General features: G+C 40.2%; 1 protein-coding gene across 1 annotated transcript in view; it reads left to right on the top strand.

Annotated features, from left to right (window-relative positions):
- The window catches only part of LOC139745145 (echinoidin-like), a 41,273-nt gene that overhangs the window by 12,797 nt on the left and 6,000 nt on the right, over positions 1-22,476 (top strand). The gene's annotated exons all lie outside the window — the stretch shown is intronic.

The following is a 22,476-nucleotide window of genomic DNA, read 5'->3' on the forward strand; positions in this document are numbered from 1 at the left end:
TGTCCCCCCTCCCACAGTAGGGAGAATTTTTGAAAATCCGTGCGTGAAAATGGCGGGTTTTTTTTTTGCATTTAAAACAACACTATTTTTGGTATAGAGGTCATTGCCAAATTAAAAATTACAAGTTAAAAAAAAAGATAAGATAAAAAAAAATGGTCCCCGGTTTTTGTTTGTTTGTTTGTTTGTTTGTTGTTGTTGTTGTTGTTGTTTTTTTTTGGGGGGGGGGGATTCCAACCCCTCCAACCACCCCCCCCCCCCCTCTAGATCAGCTTCTGATATCGTTCTACACACTGACTTCTCAAGCTGATGTGGTAGTCTTCTCATCCAGCAGTGACATAGCAGAGATTTCAAGTATTCATAACTGTTGACCCGATTGTCCAACTTTCCTCAAACTCTTACTAATGTGTTCTCATACAATATTGATGCATTTGAACAACCCACAAGTCTATGAAGGAACACGTTTGGGGTCATGTGACAGCTGACCGATAGAGGTGCAGGGAAGTAGGAATAGTTAGAATAACGTAGTATTAATAAAAGGGGAAGTGGACGTATACTGTACTGCATCAGTAGTGCTTGGACAGATTTTCACTCATAAAGATGATATTCATGTATCATTAAACGTGTCAACTTGCCATCCACCTGAGGATATAACTAACGATACAAGTAAAAGATCTGGACGAGTATCCGTACTATATAACCACGTCGACTTTCACTGATGATTCACATAAAAGGCTAAATACTCACGTTTTGTCGAGGGCCGACGTGATATCATCAACATCACCAACATACATAGAACCCAACATGAAGCATGTATACAGTACATGGCTTTTGCATTCGAGTATTTTGTCCAACTATATGCACAGTGTGTACACCAGCATATTAAAATATTGTCATTTTGATCCATGCCGCATCGAACAAAGTACACGCTGTTTCCTCATCCGGAGTAATGAACGTCGATTTTGCATATAATGTTTCTTTTGTGTGTTTGTGTGTGTGTGGGAGGGGGGGGGGGGTGGAGGGGTGGAGGGGGTGGAATGTAATTTTGTAACATGATGACTCATACATAGCACATTTTCGCTGCATGCTAAGTAGGTTTTAACAAATACATTGACATCAAACGGACACAGTGGTATCATTAAAATGTGGACTGACTTTGAAATTAGGTAACATCAGTCACATACTTTTCATAAGTGCTTCAGAAAACTAGTGAGTATTAATCATGCGTACTCAAAATTCACTCCAATTTCACTCTAAATTCACTCTTTTTTATTCACTCCTTTAAGAGTGAATATTTTCACTCGATATTTTTTAGAGAGTACCAATGAGAGGTTTGTGAGGTGAAACATATAATTTATATCCTTTTCCATCTTGATTATGAAAGCAACTGCTGTTTAAGTAAAGAGTTTAAAACCGGGTGAATAAAAAAAAAATGAGCGAAGAAAATGGGATTCCATCGCGATTTGAACCCGAGTTACCTCAGGGGAAAGACTACAAACCATGAATGGTTAAACTCCTTTTGTCATGGTAGTGGCTGCATTTCTCATTAGGTTCTGTATTGTTTATTATAGCACTGCTCTATTCCCATGGAAAATGTGCAAAACAAAGGATGTAGGGGCCTACGTTCCGTGTTTTGCAATAATGAGAAAATACTGCATGTTTTATCACTTTTCATGTAGTTAGAAAATCTGACAAATTCACTTAGAGCACTGCTCAAAGTTTTGATATGTGCAAAAAAAAAGTGAGAATGGAAAGAAATGGCAATTATTGTGCTGCAGACAAGCTTCTCATAAGAAACGTCTCGTGCTAGAATCAAATAAACACAAAATGGCAAAACGATATGTGGAATTTTCAGGTTGGCCTATACGAATTGAACTTGATAAAAACCCAATTAACAGATAAAGCTATAGTGCAATATTGTTGTTGTTTTTTTTTCAGCCTGAGATGTTCCAGCGTTGGTTTGGAATAATGATGGCTTTAACATGCCCTCATAAATGGCACGAGGTTTATAGGTCAGAGCCGAATTTGACAATTCCCTTGAGAGTGTTTCCATCTTTGTTCAACTTCGGGACAGTGTTGTGCCTATCTATTAAAAAGCAATGTCACAGGTCTAAAGGAAGCACCACCCTGTACGCTATAATTCTGAACATCATTAAACAAAGTGTTCAAAGTGTTTTATATTCACAAAGTGTTTTATATTCACAAAGTAATGAATATCAACAAGGTAATATATATTAGCAAAGTATATGAAGAGCTTGCTTCCAAAAAGTGCTGATTGTTAGCGCCTTTTGCAGCAATCTCTTCATAATTTCACATGGTAAAATATATCAGCAAAGTAATAAAGAGTAAAAAAAAAGGCAAAATATTTACAAGCTCTACTTGTTAGTCTATTTACTGAAATAGAAGGAAAAAATGCAATGACTACATGTATTATTGAAATCTGTGGTGTGTGATTTGAAATTCTGTACTCATGTTAGCGGTATTTATATTACCTTTACTGTGTACGGAAATAAAATCATTTTCATGGAATAACTTAATCAATGGAATTGAATTGAACAAGGAGATAGACAGAGAGAGAGAGAGAGAGAGAGAGAGGTACAGATGAGAAAGAATTTCTTGTTCCTCTCAATGCTGATTCTTAATCTACTCTCTAAAAAAAAATCGAGTGAAAAATATTCACTCTTAAAGGAGTGAATACAAAAAAAAAGAGTGAATTTAGAGTGGAATTGGAGTGAATTTGGAGTGAAAATTTTCATTTTCACTCGTTTTAGAGTGACCTCAGGGATCACTCCAAAATCTTCGAGTGATCCTTGAGGTCACTCCAAAATGAGTGAAAGTGAAAATTTTCACTCCAAATTCACTCCAATTCCACTCTAAATTCACTCTTTTTTTGTATTCACTCCTTTAAGAGTGAATATTTTCACTCGATATTTTTTAGAGAGTACCAATGAGAGGTTTGTGAGGTGAAACATATAATTTATATCCTTTTCCATCTTGATTATGAAAGCAACTGCTGTTTAAGTAAAGAGTTTAAAACCGGGTGAATAAAAAAAAAATGAGCGAAGAAAATGGGATTCCATCGCGATTTGAACCCGAGTTACCTCAGGGGAAAGACTACAAACCATGAATGGTTAAACTCCTTTTGTCATGGTAGTGGCTGCATTTCTCATTAGGTTCTGTATTGTTTATTATAGCACTGCTCTATTCCCATGGAAAATGTGCAAAACAAAGGATGTAGGGGCCTACGTTCCGTGTTTTGCAATAATGAGAAAATACTGCATGTTTTATCACTTTTCATGTAGTTAGAAAATCTGACAAATTCACTTAGAGCACTGCTCAAAGTTTTGATATGTGCAAAAAAAAAGTGAGAATGGAAAGAAATGGCAATTATTGTGCTGCAGACAAGCTTCTCATAAGAAACGTCTCGTGCTAGAATCAAATAAACACAAAATGGCAAAACGATATGTGGAATTTTCAGGTTGGCCTATACGAATTGAACTTGATAAAAACCCAATTAACAGATAAAGCTATAGTGCAATATTGTTGTTGTTTTTTTTTCAGCCTGAGATGTTCCAGCGTTGGTTTGGAATAATGATGGCTTTAACATGCCCTCATAAATGGCACGAGGTTTATAGGTCAGAGCCGAATTTGACAATTCCCTTGAGAGTGTTTCCATCTTTGTTCAACTTCGGGACAGTGTTGTGCCTATCTATTAAAAAGCAATGTCACAGGTCTAAAGGAAGCACCACCCTGTACGCTATAATTCTGAACATCATTAAACAAAGTGTTCAAAGTGTTTTATATTCACAAAGTGTTTTATATTCACAAAGTAATGAATATCAACAAGGTAATATATATTAGCAAAGTATATGAAGAGCTTGCTTCCAAAAAGTGCTGATTGTTAGCGCCTTTTGCAGCAATCTCTTCATAATTTCACATGGTAAAATATATCAGCAAAGTAATAAAGAGTAAAAAAAAAGGCAAAATATTTACAAGCTCTACTTGTTAGTCTATTTACTGAAATAGAAGGAAAAAATGCAATGACTACATGTATTATTGAAATCTGTGGTGTGTGATTTGAAATTCTGTACTCATGTTAGCGGTATTTATATTACCTTTACTGTGTACGGAAATAAAATCATTTTCATGGAATAACTTAATCAATGGAATTGAATTGAACAAGGAGATAGACAGAGAGAGAGAGAGAGAGAGAGGTACAGATGAGAAAGAATTTCTTGTTCCTCTCAATGCTGATTCTTAATCTACTCTCTAAAAAAAAATCGAGTGAAAAATATTCACTCTTAAAGGAGTGAATACAAAAAAAAAGAGTGAATTTAGAGTGGAATTGGAGTGAATTTGGAGTGAAAATTTTCATTTTCACTCGTTTTAGAGTGACCTCAGGGATCACTCCAAAATCTTCGAGTGATCCTTGAGGTCACTCCAAAATGAGTGAAAGTGAAAATTTTCACTCCAAATTCACTCCAATTCCACTCTAAATTCACTCTTTTTTTGTATTCACTCCTTTAAGAGTGAATATTTTCACTCGATTTTTTTTTTAGAGAGTATTATTCTAATTTCATATATATAACATTTCACAAGAAAAAAAAATGCAAATCCGAAAAAACACGCTGCAGGAAATGATTATGTGTGAGATATTTATAGGCAATAAACCTCGTCGATGTCGAATCTATTCTTACAGACCAACATAATATTCATCGGTTTATACTAAAAATTACATAATTATGTGAGTATCTATGCTTTGTAGATTAGATTATTTCCAGGACTTTGCCAGTTTTCCAATTGTGCAAGGTCAATACAGGCGAGGTTGAATGCATGCAGGTCCCTATATAATACGCACTTATAGGCCTAATACAGCAGAGGATACATTATCCTTTCACACAATCACTCGTTCTCAGGGACATCGATCGGGGGGGGGGGGGGGGGGGCAGGGGGACAGTTGCCCCCCCCCCCCCCCCCATGAAAATACGGAGGATGCAAACTTATCATTTTTTCACATTCCACCCAAAGTGTGCACCAGATTATTGCATTTAGTTCCAAACATGCAAAATCTCACAAGCGTGGAAGGGGGATCCCTCTCTCACCCCTCACCCCTACCACCCCGGACCCCCCTCACTTCCCGTTAGGTCACCTTTCATATACTAAGTACATTTTGGAGATTGACACATTTTCGAAAATTTCATCAAAACGTGTAAACCAGATATGTCACATCAATTCCAACAAATTCAATAGTTCCCGCATGTTTTATTTATACCCTTCTCCCGTATACCTTCAGTAAATTTCTTTGAAATTTTCCCAAATGTTATATCATAAATGTGTATACGAGATATATTCATTTCGATTCTTAAAATGCAAAAGCTTCCTTGAATTGGAGGGTTTGGGAGGCATATCCTTCCTACCCCTTCCATTCCCCCCCCCCCCCCCTTCCCCTCGCTATATAAGCCTCCGACCCTTGGGAATTGACGGTTTTCCAAAATATTCCATCAAAAATGTGCGCGAGACCGTTGACTCGCAAAAGTTCCCTCATGTGTGTTTGTGTGAATATTTCTATTTCTTATTTTTCCTCTGATAGAAAAAACAAAACAAAACAACAAAACAAAAACAACAACAAAAAAAAAACAACAACAACAACAACAAACATCAAACGATTTCACTTCCAGAATATGCCCGATCGGGGCTGAGGTCTGAATTTGTATGACCCCGTTTACAGTACAGGGCCGGGCTGATCAAGCCGCGGCCGAGCCCGGCCTCAATAGGCCCCATGTCACAATGGAAATTGACAAAAGTTGCCAAAAATTGACAAAATTGACAAAGATTGCGCAACATTATGCAAAGTTGACATGCAAGTTTAGGCATCTTTGCATTTGCTTGCGCAACTTTGCGCCATTTCCGGCAATTTTGCGCCCATTTCTGGCAATTTTCCGCAACTTCCGGCAATTTTGCGCAACCTTGCACCATTTCCGGCAATTTTGCGCAACCTTGCGCCATTTCCGGCAATTTTGCGCAACCTTGCGCCATTTCCGGCAATTTTGCGCAACCTTGCGCCATTTCCGGCAATTTTGCGCCCATTTCTGGCAATTTTCCGCAACTTCCGGCAATTTTGTGCCCATTTCTGACAATTTTCCGCAACTTCCGGCAATTTTGCGCAACTTTGCGCCATGTCCAGCAATTTTACGCAACTTCGTGCCATTTTCCGGCATTTCTGTGCAATTTTGCGCCATTTCGGGCAATTTTGCGCAACTTTGCACCATTTCAGGCAATTTTGTACAACTTTGCGCCATTTTAGGCAATTTTGCCCAACTTTGCGCCATTTCCAGCAATTTTGTGCAACTTAGCACATTTTCAGGAAACTTTGGAAAAGTTTGCACAATTTAAGGGAACTTTGCACAATATCAAACATTTTTTAGCAATTTTTAGCACCTGCACACAATACAATGCCACTTTGAGCAGGTTTTCAAAATATATTGACTTTTGGTGCCTGCTCTCTTTCATTCGTCTCAAAATCTTATCTTGTATATGATTTCAAATATCAGGACTTTATAATAATACTATTGCATCTTTCCTGTGGTCATGCACTTCTGCCAAACAATCACATAGTTGAACATCATCTTTGAAACTCTGTATTCATACATGTACTTCAGTCACAGAGTATGAGGACACCAAGAATGGTGCAATGTCAGATGTGCATGTATATAAAAGATTTCTTTATTAATTTTTTAATCCTCTAGCCCTCTATAATATTTTGTTCATATCTAAAGGGATCATGGAGAAAATATTAACATTCATGTGGTTCCAAAATCTCCATATATGCAATACGGTAAAGTGGGGGATGATGCTGTGGAACGGATCACCCACCTTTTAAATTCTTTGGGAGATAATTACATGGAACTCTAGCATTAACTAATTAAATATACTATCGCAAATCTAACGATGACATGCAATGCCTGGAGTATTTTATGTGGTACTAGTGAACAAAATAAAAAGACCTGCTTGCAAAAATATTTTGTAATGGAAGAAACAATTTATTATACTTAAAAATGTGATACATGTGATATGACTGCTGGATTTTGTTTACCACCCTTCCTCTAACTGTATTGAACAGTTCGTCGGCATTGTCTCTTAATGACATAAACCAGTTTTGGCAAAATTGATCATGAAGTATAGTAGGGGGGGGGGGGTCAGGAAAAAGCATTTATTATAGTGAGATATAACTTCCATAATTACACACATTAAGAAGATTTTTGTGGCACTGAAAATGGAGAATTAAATATTGCTGACTTAGAAGGAACTTTTGTCCTGTGGCCATTTTCACCATTAACACTTGTGTAATAAAACACTCGCCATGAGTCCCTTAAACTATGTGCTTCCTTTAACTTAATCATGGTTAAGAGATTCCCTTAACCCTATGTCCACTGGGGGGGTCAAATTGACCCCCCCCCCCCCCCCCCCCGTACAAAAATTTTCTGCTGCCGCGCGACCGCCGCTGATCGCGTGATAATTTTTGGTGACTTTTTTTTTCTTTTGAAATAAATTTTGCGAAAATCCGACCACCGGTCGCGAGGTCACGTGACATTTCGTAAGTGCATGTCTGCCCAAAATTTGGCAAAAACCTGCTTTTCCCATACGTTTGTGTGCAAAGCAGCATATTTCATAAATTGCTCTAAAACACAGCTTTTTCAATCTTCTAGGCCATTTAAAAGATGTTATGTGACTTCACATCAACTAATTTTAGATTAGAAAACAAAAAAAAATCTTAAAAACAAGGAAATACATAAGAAATAAAAACAATAGAATACATAAGAAATTCGGAAAACAATACAATACAAAGAAAATGTTTTGAAATTTGAAAATATTACCATATAATCTTGTTGACAATGCTTCTGGGATACTTTCTGCAAAGAATTAGAATCCAATTATAATTTTTGAAGGAAATATTGATATATTTGTGAATTTTATGAAATTTGATGCACCTCATTTGCATAAATTATAATAATTAAAAAAATTAAGAACTTTTGCGAAAAAAATAATGCAGCGACGTTCTTTTCACGTGTCTTCAGGCTTACTTGAATACTTCCAAACTGAAGTTAAATTACATTCAATTAAAACAGAAAACTAAACATTTCAGGTAATAAAGGAAACATTAAACACAATGATAATGTATACATGTACGTAGACTCCATTTGCTTATGAAGAGAGACATTTGTTTAGCCCTTTTGATTGGGGTGCAATAGGTATACATATACAAATCATCAGAAATCTGCAGTTTTGACAGAAACAAAATGCTTCCTACATGTAGTCAGCTCTACTGTCCCAAACTGGATACATCCTTGAGATCTTTGAAGCATCAGCAACAGATATGGAATACATTATTGCATTTGATTGTAATGTTACTTTAGTTTGAAAGTATTCATTTATAATGGAGTCTTGTACACACATTACCAACAAAATATCAGTATGTGGGGGTAACAGTAACTTTGTAAATTGCATTAAAAAGAGTTTTTAAAGGTGAAGAAATAAAATATCATCCTAGATATTTACATGTTATGTTAATACTATACTGACAATTAACATACATAAAAATCAAGTAAAAATATTATTCGTCTGGGGGGCAAAAGCAAGGTTAAAGGAAAGGTCAAAGGTCATAGCACTTTAACTTTCTCCAATAATATGTTTGATACCATTTTTGAATTCCTCTTTGAATTTCATTTTGAATGGTACCAGTTTCACAAAAATTGGTCAACCAGTTCAGACGCATTGTGCCGTTGAAATGGAAGGTCACAACCATTTTTGCCAAAACGAATCAAATAGGGCGGGCCATAGCTCGGAATGGCTTTTTTTTTTGTTTCATGGGAAGGTAATGTTAAACTTTATGTGTACCAAATTTGAGCAAATTCTGAGACGGAAGGGTGCAAAATTGCACTTTCATTGGGTGAATTGGCATGGAATGACCCTAGAGCTCCATTATAGATAATTGTATCATACCTTTCTTTGATTTACAGTCCATCACTGGACACCAGAACATAACTGGATTTATTGTCAGTACTTCATAGGTCTTATCGCCATAAACTTTGCCAGTCATGCTCCTGAATCGGTCAAACTCATAAAGGAGAAACGAAGCATCTGTGCTGCAGAGGAGCTTGTTACAATTTTCTGACCATTTTCCATCAGACTTAAGTTCTCTTACTAGTTCTTGGTGGATTTTAGAAGCTGTCACAAGAAAATAAAAATTAGATAAAGGAGTAAGTGAACAGGCTTTGAGCCAGTTTTGTCATTTCGATATCTTTAAAAAATAAACAAAACAAACAAACAAACAAAAAGAAACTAAGGAATATAGGGATTCTTAAATATAAGAAATATACTTTTACACAATACACACACCACTGCTTGTGATACATGTACAGCAGGGACATTGTTTATAAACAGTTTTCCAAATGTAAATCCAGGGGACAATAATTTGATTTGGGCTGGTGTAACTGGGAATTCTGACTCACTTTCATTTGCAAATGCAATAGACCCTATGCATAGAATTTCTGCCCCTACAAGATGCCAGAAAACAATGGTTATATTGAAATGTTGCCTGGTCAACCGATTCCCGGTATCAATGGGTTGTCAACTCTGATGCAAACCAGCGAAATGGTGTACATGACAAGCCATGTCCTCCACGATGGCGGCAATTTCAATTGTAATGCTGTTCCGCATGGTGGAATGCATATAGGGTCTGTAGCGGATACTCCCATAAAAAAAGTCCAATAAAAATTCTGTTAAAAATGAATGGGTCGGCTCATATGGCCTAATATAAATAACAATAGTGGTATATCTATGTGCAATGGCTACCTGATACTGATTTTGGTTGACATGCACAAGCACACTTTACATAGTAGTAAAAACACATGAAATACTGTGGTTACCAGTAGTTTTCTCAAGCCATCACTTCATATGCAAAGGAAGACCCTATGAACAAATCTACTAGACCTTCGTTATCTCATTAAGGCATCAGCATATTTGTGACCATCCACCACAAATCGCTTGTAAAGTCGGCACCGACTTGAGACTAGTTTCTGTTTGTTTTCAGTAGAAGAATTGATTAGGTGTTCTGTACCATAGTGCAATCCCTGGGCATTGTTGATTACGAAGAACGATAAAAGGCAATGGGTGGTAACTGGGTCGGTCATGTATAACATACTTCATTCAATCAATGCAAACAAACGCCCATGGATCACATTATCGTAGAGAACACCTGTTCAATTCTTCCACTGGAAACGAACAGAACCCAGAAACCAGACTCACCTTGGTACCAACTTAACGAGTGATTCGTTGTGGACGGTCACATTTTTGCCATGATCCTCAATAAGGGGCTTTCCCCCTGGAACCCCTGCCAAGTAGCTTTGCCTCCTGGAATGCATAACATTGGACAGAAATTTCATTGCATCTCAGTCCCAACCCCCCCCCCCCCCCACCAATCAAAATCATCATGTCCTAAGCCTATGTACTTCTCATCATGACTAACACTTTTCACAGTTTATATGAAGCGTGTAATTCTAACAATGTTTTATAAAGGTGAAATATTTGTCTCACAAACATTATCACTAAACTTTATCAACCATTCTTAAACACTTTAGTCAGTTCTTGAAATTTCATTGGTTCCTGGCCGTGTTACATACACATGGCTGCAGCATGTGCACGTCTACGCAATGCGCACACGCGCTGCTCGAACCAATTGGAGCCGCATAGTAATAACGGGACTGATCGATTCTAAAGCCCAGGTAATATTTTGTGTAAAAAATGTAAAAATTGCCTAGTCTAAAAGTTAGTCTATTTTTAAAATTAAAACCAATCTTGAATTGAAGTGTTTAAGAATGAGAATAAAGGTATTGTTTTTAGCTGCTGACTTGCATCTATATATCATATAACAAGCGATCGGATTCCATTATTTTTAGCATAGAACAGAGACTCCAACTCTCCCGTTTTCGACGGGAGATCTCCCGCCGAAAGCCCATTTTTGCACAATCTCCCGTTCTCCCGTTTGAGATTTGATTTCTCCCGCCCTGGCTCTGTGTCTCCCGGTGGAAAGGATTTCTTACTTATTTCTATCGTATGTTGAAAAAACAAGCCTTTGATAGCACCAGAGAACATCTAGAATCCTAGGAACTTCGCGCTTCTCACACATCAACTTGGAGTCTCCCGTTTGCTAGGGGTTTCAGGCGGGAGAATCTCCAGATCAGAAGGCGCTTGGGTTGGAGTCTCTGATAGAACCGTTCGGCTACGCCTCACAGTTCTTGATATCGCCTGTGTTATATGAGACGACAGATGCACGTCAGCAACTAAAAACAATACCTTCATTCTCTAATTGACAATAAGCAGCAACAGTTTTTCAGAAGTAACATTATTAGGCCTACTATTTGGATGTCATTACTCATTAGCAACACCTCTTTTGGCACCTACTATTTAGAGCAAACATGATGCAAACTTAACCCGTTTGAAATCTAAACTAATAAAATCAGAGACTCTCTCTTTGTCTGTTCACGAATAGGCTCCTAAACGATGTACTTTCATACTGAACTGACCCCGTACAATGATAGAACAGGTATCTAAGATGTGCAATGGGTAGGTTAGAGTAGGGGGTCAATCGTTTACTATGCAAATAACAAAAAAAAAATGAATAATAAACAGCTTGGTTGCTATGGCTTGTGCCGAAAGGGTGGGTTGGGTGGTGGCGCGTCGCGTTAATGGGAACACCACCCTTCGTCCAAAGCCCCCCCGGTTTTGCCGAAAGGGTGCGTTGGGAGCGTTGGGTCGCGTCGCGTTGACTGGAACCCCACCCTTCGTCCAAAGCCCCCCCCCCCCCCCCCCCCCCCCCCCCCGGTTTTGCCGAAAGGGTGCGTTGGTACTTTTTCTTACGTAATATCAAAAGAATTGAATTTATATTTAACCTTCAAACAACCATTTCAAAGAGGCTATCGTCCGGATCGGTTTACACTCTATTACAACTTGGTCTACAGCCAGTTGGTCTAATAGACTGTTTAATATCAGTTGGTCTAATATATACCAGTTGGTCTAGTCATCATTTCGTCCAATTACTGTTTGGTCTAATTGCTATTTGTTGTTTAATATCAGTTGGTTAGATATGAATTCAAAACTCGTCTTTTAACCCTATAAAGCCCAAGGGGGGGGGGGCACATTGTGCCCCCTACCCGATTTTCATTCGCCACTCCTTCGCCCTTAATTCAGTTTTAACCAAATTTGGTGACTTTTCTAAAAATCTTATTCCAAACATTTTGACATATGATTAAGCTATATTTGATATTGCTGGTTGCCATGGCAACAATAAAACTGACAACCATGTCAGTCAGATTTTGCATATTTTTCTGTTCCAATTCCAATTACCCATATTATAATGTATAAAATGGGCGTTTCTTGGCTGAAATTTGCTGAAGGAGCAAAATGTGAAGTAATTATGGCCCTGAAATGTTCTTCCTATTATTTCCTTTGTTTTTCTGTGACAATGCCATAAAACAGTAGATATAATAGAGGTACTTGAAAATAACAGTATTTTCCAAAGATTGCCATTCTATTTTGTGTCATTTTGATTCCTCCACCCAAGTTATACCTCTAATATCATTTGTTTATCACATTATCAATCTGCAAACTTAAAATTCCGATATTATTGGTATATGAAATATGATAACTATATGCATGTACCTATTCCTAACAATACATCACAGGTCTCATAATGTATTTCTTTATTTTGTTATGAATAGCGCCCCCATGTAGTGACCTTGAGAAATTTCGACCATAAAAAATAATGAGCTTTGACTTGCAAATCATTTGTGGCAAATATGAAAAATATTGGTCTATGATAACACATAGTGGGGATAAAGAAATTATACAGAAAAATCATGTTTTTAGCATATTTCCTATGTATTTCTTTATATTTTGGTGAATAGCGCCCTCTATGTGTCACCATGAAAAAAAAAAATCAAGTATGCGGTCATGTAGACTATGAGTTGCTCTACCCATGTGCCGAATGTGACGATGAAACATCAAACAATAACATCAAGATAGCTTGGGCTTTATAGGGTTACATGAGAAAAAGAGAAAAAGTACCAACGCACCCTTTCGGCAAAACCGGGGGGGGGGGGTTTGGACGAAGGGTGGGGTTCCAGTCAACGCGACGCGATCCAACGCTCCCAACGCACCCTTTCGGCAAAACCGGGGGGGGGGGGGGGGCTTTGGACGAAGGGTGGTGTTCCCATTAACGCGACGCGCCACCACCCAACCCACCCTTTCGGCACAAGCCGGTTGCTATGCGGTCCTACACATGGATTACGCGTTGCAACATCAGGGTCATGTTATACGCGCGATGACGGTGATGCTCGCGTCAGACGCGAATGCACGGTAACTGCGGCGACGCGTTCACTGTGCACAGTGGCCATGGCCACTGCGAAGCACGGGTACCCGCTAGTTATAATAAAATTGTACATCATGACTTGTTATGTGGAGCAACACTACGGATAATATTTCTTGTTAGGAACGCAAACTAGAGCAACTGTTCTCCAAGCAGAAGTGTCTGAGCATTGAACCAGATAGCCACGAGTGTATATGTTTATGCAGCTGTCATTTGTATGACGCACCTCTTGACCCCCGGGAAAAGTGCGTCATGGTCGCGTCAAGTACCACCAATTTGATGATGCGTGGTACCGTCACGGGAGCAAAATGTCCGTCACATACTGACCCATTATGTGCGTCATAGTCGGTCATTTAACCAGAGTGTGTCAAAAGGTTCGTTAATATACTAATGATGCACAGGATAGAGTGCGTTAGTGTAGGCGTAGTGCACTCGAGGGTATTTACAATTGGGAAACATGCACTACATTGTAAATACCCGAGAGTGAGCTACGCCTACACTAACGCCACGAAATAATCCTGTGCATCATTTGTTTTATAAAATGGGTCGAAAATTCGAAAACTAACATCATTTTTCAGCGTTTTTCACGTACCTTTGTGGATCAAGACGTCCGAAGATGTTCGTCCCAAACTTTTACGCACGTCGCACTCGCGGAAGTCCCGCACATACAGTATAAGTATAATGGGGGGTTGGGTTTCCGGACACCCGCATGAAAACTTACTTATTTTACATAGAATATGCACCCTTTACCTTAAAGACTTGATATAGACTTCTCATATAGGCCTACTAGACAACATACTCTGAAAACGGCGTGAGAATTAACCTGCTAAATCGTTGGATTTGCTCTTCAAAGTGACTCCATGTACGTGTCCGGTCCCATAACGCTTGGTCTACTGTACTGTACAAAGTGTACGTATAGTACAGTATACGTACGTACGCCACATATGTTATGCACAAGGGAAGACAGGCCGGCCGGCCGGCAGCCCGAACTAGAAGTTGTTTACAGGATTGACGGCGCGTACGCGTATGCACGCAATTCATCAAAGGAGCCGCCGCGCGCACAGACGATCGGCAATCTACCATAGGATTACAGGCAGTGCAGTTGTACTGAAGTAAAGGAAGGAGGTGTGTCTCATTTCAGCGCTTCCTATTGGCTACATTCTTGAACCCATTTTATAATAGGACCGTCATGTAATTTTGCGAGGCTTCTTGCATGGTATCCCTCCGTAACAGAATAAAACAAACTCGCGATCGCGAGCCGGGCAAATTCACCGGCTCCTGAAAACGCGAAACTGACACAATTTTCATTCAGTTTTATTATAACATACTGATACTCACTTCATTCTCGTATGTCTTCTTTTTCTATCTGATGTCAGACTAAAGGTCTTTTCAGAAGGTTTGAGCACAAATTTGCTCAAAAAACCACACTACCAAACACGATTTGTGATTAAAATCATCACATACAGCCCGCGGCATCGCGAAGCTCGCTATCCTTCAATCGCATTCACTGCTGTAGTGTAGCATCGACCGACCGTCGACCGTGAAATCTGCTGCAAAACCATGTGCGTGATGTGGACCGTGTTGTACATGTATACAGTACAGGCGTACAGTACAGGCGTACATACACGTGTACAGAAGACGAGGCATGGCAGAGCAGAGGCCAGGCCGCGATTATTTTTTCCGTAACCCTAACCTGCCGATCGACACACAAACGATTATGGAACTACTGAGAGTCTTATTCATATTTATGAACAAAATATTTACGTCGATGTAGGGCAATTTGTTAATCAGTTGCAATACTGACAGTCTATTATTAACTTAAAATAGTAAATTCTATTCAAACACTAGCCATATAAACCATGTACCTAACTTAGGGTTTAATAAGGTTCGTGTTTAAATATAGGCAGGGGCTTCAATCAAGCTGTTTTCGAATCGGGGAAGGGGAGGCGGGAGGTTACGGAAAAAAATTACTGTGGCCATGCCAGGCCGTAGTTTCGCGAAACTAGATATAATAGTTCGAGGACATGCCATAGCAACGTGTAGGCCTATATATCAAAACACGCGTTTCTATGGGATGTCCATGAACTAGGGAACGGTTTTGAGAAATTCGAAGTCATTCGAAGTTGAAGTGGTCTTTTCCTATGCATTTTTAGGTGATCCGAGTATCCTCTCGAATCACCTTCTGTATCTGTACGGATTCTTTCTTTCTTTCTTTCTTCTTCTTCTTCTTCTTCTTCTTTCTTTCTTTCTTTATTTCTCCCCAAAAGTTGTGCAGAGGTTAGCTCAGAAAGTGATATGCCTATCAAGTTCATACTTATACCATGTATGTATCGTGTCCCAAAGACGACAGATCTAGTTATTTTTTGTTGTTGTTCATATCTCAAAAATTCGATTTCTTATTTTTTTTTCAACTGGTATTTGGGAGTCTTGTAATATATTTAAAATGTTGATAGAAATTTCTGAATATATTCAGAAAGTACGCCTAGGCGCCTACTGTTTGGATAAACGGTAAACATAGTCTACGTTCGATACGAAGAAATCATTACGTCTTTCACTTGAGGAAAAACATACAAAACAAACAAACAAACAAAAAACACGTACGAACGAATGTTGATAGCCAAAACCAGGGAGGTGGAAGAAAGACCTCCCTGGCCAAAACTTTGATAAGTAATAAGCAGTTATGATGAGCGTGAACTGAAATTAATTGTCACGATTTTGCTGTCTAACCAGGTGATGACTGCATCTCATTGAACCTACTCGTAGTGAATTTCTCTGGGCATACGAGACCTTTTTATTTCTGTGATTGCATTTTTAATTGACTGATTAATCGATCTTTTTTTTTTTTAGTGTTCAGGGAACATAAGATATTCGATCAAGTACACTATATTCGACTGTTTGATGTTTCCTACTATGCGCCAAAAGAAAGGCTATAGAATCACGATATTTTTGCAATGATTCCTTTAATTCAACTAATGAGCTGGTTCTTCGATCGATATTTCCAGGATATTTACACGCTGTTTATTCCAGCGCGCGCATTCTTTCGTCTGGCACGCACCTGGGTGTGGCACCTGCTTTTGTGGAAATTTCCACAAGGGGAGAGAGGTGGGGTGTCAAGTTTCTTATCGAGCCGAAGAGACTGCATGTAACACAATCTCTTCGCTCTGATTTATTGTCATTCGTGCTTTCCCCTTATTCTTTGCTGATGTTGGTAAAATCAGACAACTTGTCTAAAATTTGTCACAAATTTTCTTTAGGTATGGAAGAAGAGAAAGGGGAAAGGAAAAGAGAAAAAAAGAGGAAAGAAGAAGAAGGCCAAGGGGAAGGAAGAACCTGGGGTGCTTCAATCTATCTTTTAGGCCCGTGAAGATTAAACCTAGCAGAATTAGATTATTATCCATAATCATATAGATCTAGGCCTTACAAAGAAATACAGTGTCACTCACGTCGTTACAAGTCGCGACGACGTGGAATCGGGGAAATCTCCACCGACTCCCGTCCTCAGATTTAGAAGACGACCCGAGGGTAAGAATTTGAGACGTCACCTCGTACTAAGCTTGACGTTCGGTCTGGCGTTAGAAAGCTGCCTAATGCAATGAAAAACCCCCACCCCATTCCTAAATAATCCAAACTGCCTTTAGAGCCACGTTCTATTACAACCACAACACACAAAAAAATGTAAATAAAAACAAACACAAAACAATAAATAAATATATATTTTTTTAAATTGTTCCAAATTCGAATAGACTAATAGTAATATAAATCTTAGGGCTTACCTTTATATCAGATGCCATGTACATGGCTTCCTGTGTTATCTTGTTCCGGTAACATGTGGGTTATGAAATTATAATCATCATGATTTAAAAAAAAAAAAATTGATCAAATGGAATTATAAACACTTTAAATTAAAGAAATCGCGTAAATCAGAAATAATTTGTTTTATGTGTTTATCATTAATAATGATCAAGTCACTTGGTCTAATATCTAAATGAGACTCCATGAGTTTCTTCAGCAGTGGGCTCGCTTTTGACGACATATTTTTGTATCTTGACTCGACTCGACTATACAGTATTCGACTTGAGAAAAAGAATGAAGATGGCGTATCGATATCTCTTGTGAATATCGATACAGACCTCATTTTAACTTTCAACCAATGAAACAGCCGCAAATTTGCAAAGAATCGTTTTTCAAGTAGTTCAAGTTTTGACACGTCCGGCGCACCATGAATCGAAATGACGTCATCTCTTAGTTTGTTTGGGTTTTATCCTTCGATCTCTAACCACTGGATATAGCATAGTACCAAAGACGCTTAATTGAAAAGACTGGGAACTGCGCGATTTTCATGTACAAAACAAATGGACAGCGCGCGGTCATCAAGCGTGCTAATTAATTCATACGCGGGTATACTCAGTCGCACTTGGTGGGTAGTTTCTCAGTTATAGTGGTACGCAATTATACTAATGATGCACAGGATAGAGTGTGTTAGTGAAGGTGTGGCGCGCTCGAGAGTATTGACAATGGTGCGACATGCACGAGGCGCAGCCGAGTGCATGTTTGCAACCGTTGTCAATACTCGAGAGTGAGCCGCACCTTCACTAACGCCACGAAATAATCCTGTGCATCATTAGATTTATAAAATGGGTCGAAAACTAACAGCATTATTCACGTACCTTTGTGGGTCAATACCAGTCAGCTACATGTAGCACTCGCTCAAAAGTCAAGGTGTCCGAAGATGTTCGTCCCAAACATTTACGCACGTCGCACTCGGAAATCCCGCACACTATAAGTACTGTACGTACGTATAAGAGTATACGTACGCCACGTACTGTTATGCACAAGAAAGGCCGCCGGCTGTTGTGGCAGCCCGCGGCCCGAACTAGAAGTTGTTTACAGGATTGACAGCGCGTATAGTAGCGCGTGACGCACTTGTAACAACTGATTGAGTGCGCACTGCTAGTGTAAAACATTGTGACGTACATCAGGCCAGGGAGGTGGAAGAGAGACTCTTCTTAGTGCTTACCTGAAGAAAATAATGCACGCACACGTGACTCATTTCAGCGCTTCCACTTGGCTACATTCTTGAACCCATTTTATAATATACTAATGATGCACAGGATAGAGTGTGTTAGTGAAGGTGCGGCGCGCTCGAGAGTATTGACAATGGTGCGACATGCACGAGGCGCAGCCGAGTGCATGTTTGCAACCGTTGTCAATACTCGAGAGTGAGCCGCACCTTCACTAACGCCACGAAATAATCCTGTGCATCATTAGTTTTATAAAATGGGTCGAAAACTAACAGCATTATTCACGTACCTTTGTGGGTCAATACCAGTCAGCTACATGTAGCACTCGCTCAAAAGTCAAGATGTCCGAAGATGTTCGTCCCAAACATTTACGCACGTCGCACTCGGAAATCCCGCACACTGTAAGTACTGTACGTACGTATAAGAGTATACGTACGCCACGTACTGTTATGCACAAGAAAGGCCGCCGGTGTAGCGGCAGATAGCGTTCCGCGGCGTTTTTTGTTCTAGAACAGTATCCGCCGGCAGTTATCGTTTCAATCGGCAGTTATCGTTCCGACATGGGCTGAAATCTGCCGCGATTAGTGACGGCAGATACTGTACAGCGGCGATTTTGTACGTACAGGCTACTACGTTGTAATAGCGTTGCTTAACCTGCCGCGTGCACGTGATCTTCGTCAGGGACTGTGTCGAAAGAGTTCCGCGCTGCGCGGAGTAGGTTCCAAGTGGCTACTGCAGCCATTTTAGTAAGCAAAATGCTGCATGAATCGTCACGAGATGGAGTGAATTCTGCCTCCCTATGAATACACAACAGGGCGGACTTATTCCTCTCTTTGAATACGTTACAGGGACTCACGGTTGACATTTTATAATCTGTTGATATTTTTATAATCTGCGGACATTTTAGTAGGCAAAGTGCTGCATTCACCTAGGCATGATACCTGCACCATGTGCACTGGAGTGAATTCTGCCTCCCTTTCATTTTCTCGTTTGAGGGGGAGCCGAGGGGAGGGGTGGGGGAGGGAGGGGGAGGGATCATAATGCTATTCAAAAGCATATATCTATAAGATAATTTCTCGCATGGCTACGAAAAAAAAAAAGATACGTGCGGACCAGAGCTAGCTGTTGTAACCTCGGAATACCGGTCTGGAGTGTAAGTGGAGGCAGCGAAAACAGCAGCAAGCGAGGGGCGGAAGCAGCAAATATAGAGTTATTGTACGTGAAACTCGAAATGGAAGCAGCGAACAAGCAGGGGCGCATTGGCAGAATCAGCGAAAAGAAGAAACCACAGTGAGAAGCAACGATAGTAACGATACCTGCGCTTCAGAACAGTATCCGCCAGTGTTAGGACACGATCTGCCGGCGGATACTGTTTTAGAACAAAAAAAAACGCCGCGGAACGCTATCTGCCGCTACACCGGCTGTTGTGGCAGTCCGCGGCCCGAACTAGAAGTTGTTTACAGGATTGACAGCGCGTATAGTAGCGCGTGACGCACTTGTAACAACTGAGTGCGCACTGCTAGTGTAAAACAATAGCCGGGTTCACACGTACAAATTAGCGGGATGACGATCGCGATGCTCATCCCGAGTTTTTTGGCGAGCGTCCACACGTACCAAATTAGCGGGATGGCGATCGCGATCGGTAGGCCTATCCCGCTAATTTGGCGAGCGTCCACACGTACCGAATTATCCCGCTAATTGCCGATAGAGACAACAACAAAGCCTGCAAACTGGGTCACACAGCGCCCTTCTCTAGCCGGGTTCACACGTACAAATTAGCGGGATGACGATCGCGATGCTCATCCCGAGTTTTTTGGCGAGCGTCCACACGTACCAAATTAGCGGGATGGCGATCGCGATCGGTATCCCGCTAATTTGGCGAGCGTCCACACGTACCGAATTATCCCGCTAAGTGCCGATAGAGACAACAACAAAGCCTGCAAACTGGGTCACGCAGCGCCCTTCTCTATCACTGCTTGCGCGCACTTACCTTTGTCCATTGTCTTTTACGCGTCAGTGGTGTGGTTCGCGCGCTGTTGTTATTGTTCTCCAAAGAGGTGAAGGACCTCTTCGCAGAGGCCTCGCTGTTGTGATGTGCGCATTGCATGATGGGATGTAAAAACTCGAGATTGTAATCCCGACCGTTCACACGTACCAGCGCGCGGCCAATTATCCCGCTAATTGACGAACCAGCGCAAGATTTCTTGGGATTAGCATCGCGATGCTTATCCCGCTAATTTTCGGGTTTTTTCTGTCCACACGTGCAAAAAACTAGGGATGACGATCGCGATGCAAATCTCGAGATTTGTATCCCGCTAATTGGTGTACGTGTGAACCCGGCTTCTGTCACTGCTTGCGCGCACTTACCTTTGTCCATTGTCTTTTACGCGTCAGTGGTGTGGTTCGCGCGCTGTTGTTGTTGTGCTCCAAAGAGGTGAAGGACCTCTTCGCAGAGGCCTCGCTGTTGTGATGTGCGCATTGCATGATGGGATATAAAAACTCGAGATTGTAATCCCGACCGTTCACACGTACCAGCGCGCGGCCAATTATCCCGCTAATTGACGAACCAGCGCAAGATTTCTTGGGATTAGCATCGCGATGCTTATCCCGCTAATTTTCGGGTTTTTTCTGTCCACACGTGCAAAAAACTCGGGATGACGATCGCGATGCAAATCTCGAGATTTGTATCCCGCTAATTGGTGTACGTGTGAACCCGGCTATTGTGACGTACGTCAGGCCAGGGAGGTGGAAGAGAGACTCTTCTTAGTGCTTACCTGAAGAAAATAATGCACGCACACGTGACTCATTTCAGCGCTTCCAATTGGCTACATTCTTGAACCCATTTTATAAATCCAATTAATGTACAATACAAATGGACGCGTGCGCAATCACCCATATATTGCGCAGTGAAACTTAATCATGGCAAGGCGCGTGATCAATAAATTCGACGCAACTGATTGGTGATTGATGCGCTTATTTCTTTTGTCACTGATTGTGTTTTGGCGTATTGTGGCATTGCCTATTTTTCATGTACACGAATTAATCCTTATTTTTCTAAAATATTTTGTTACGATTCAAGCACTTTATATCACAAAAATCGTGTATAATTTTAAAATCTTTTAAAGATAATATTAACACCATTTATCTTATAAATAATCAATGCTTGCGGGCGGACTGAGTTGTGTTCTTAGCTCTGTGATTATAGTTCTGCCCGATCAGTCAGGCGCAAGATCGATTTACCGATCTTATGGAAAAGAATGGTTTTTGGCTGTTTTCAATCACCCGCCGCGTGATGGCGTAGAGATCGTGCTACATAGACTCTACGCAGTCGTTTATTCAAAACAACCAAAAACATCAAAATTATTAATCGATCTGCACGCAAGAATGATAGGAGTTGCGTATACGTGAACGGGTGACATGGTAACTTCATTCTCACACACACACACACACACACACACACAAACACACACACATGCACAGAATATTTCTCAGTATAGTTTCTTTTTGAAGGTATTGCAGTTTTGTTACGTTATTAGTAGTATACACACACGCACACACACACACATACATACATACATACATACACACAAACACACATATTTTTAGTGTCTCAATATGTAGCGCTTTTATTCTAAGACAATGCAGTTCCATTTCGCGATTACTATGGTCCAAAAACTACCTGGCCTGATGTGCATGCTTGGTGGGGGGGGGGGGGGGGGGGGTCAAGCAGGAGAAGCAAACCCCATAATTTGAAAACCAAACAGGGTGTTGACCCATACGCAGAGCGGGAGATGTTTTTAGTACCGTTTTAGAATGTTTTCCCCTGCTCGTTTGTCATAATTCAATTGCATATCTTGGTATATAAGAAATCAAAACAAGAACAATTACATAATCTTACCCCCCGGTTCAATAGAGGGGTTTCGTAATGTCAAATTTTATGCACACACCTTTGTTAAATTTCGATAAGCAAACATTTGTTCACCTGATAACAAACAATAACATTGTAATGGATGGAATGATCGTCACCCGCTGTGA

This window comes from Diadema antillarum, unplaced genomic scaffold (genome assembly GCF_040938485.1).
Source record: "Diadema antillarum isolate AM-2024a unplaced genomic scaffold, OU_Dant_1.0 seq00001236_RagTag, whole genome shotgun sequence".
Taxonomy (NCBI): Eukaryota; Metazoa; Echinodermata; class Echinoidea; order Diadematoida; family Diadematidae; genus Diadema; species Diadema antillarum.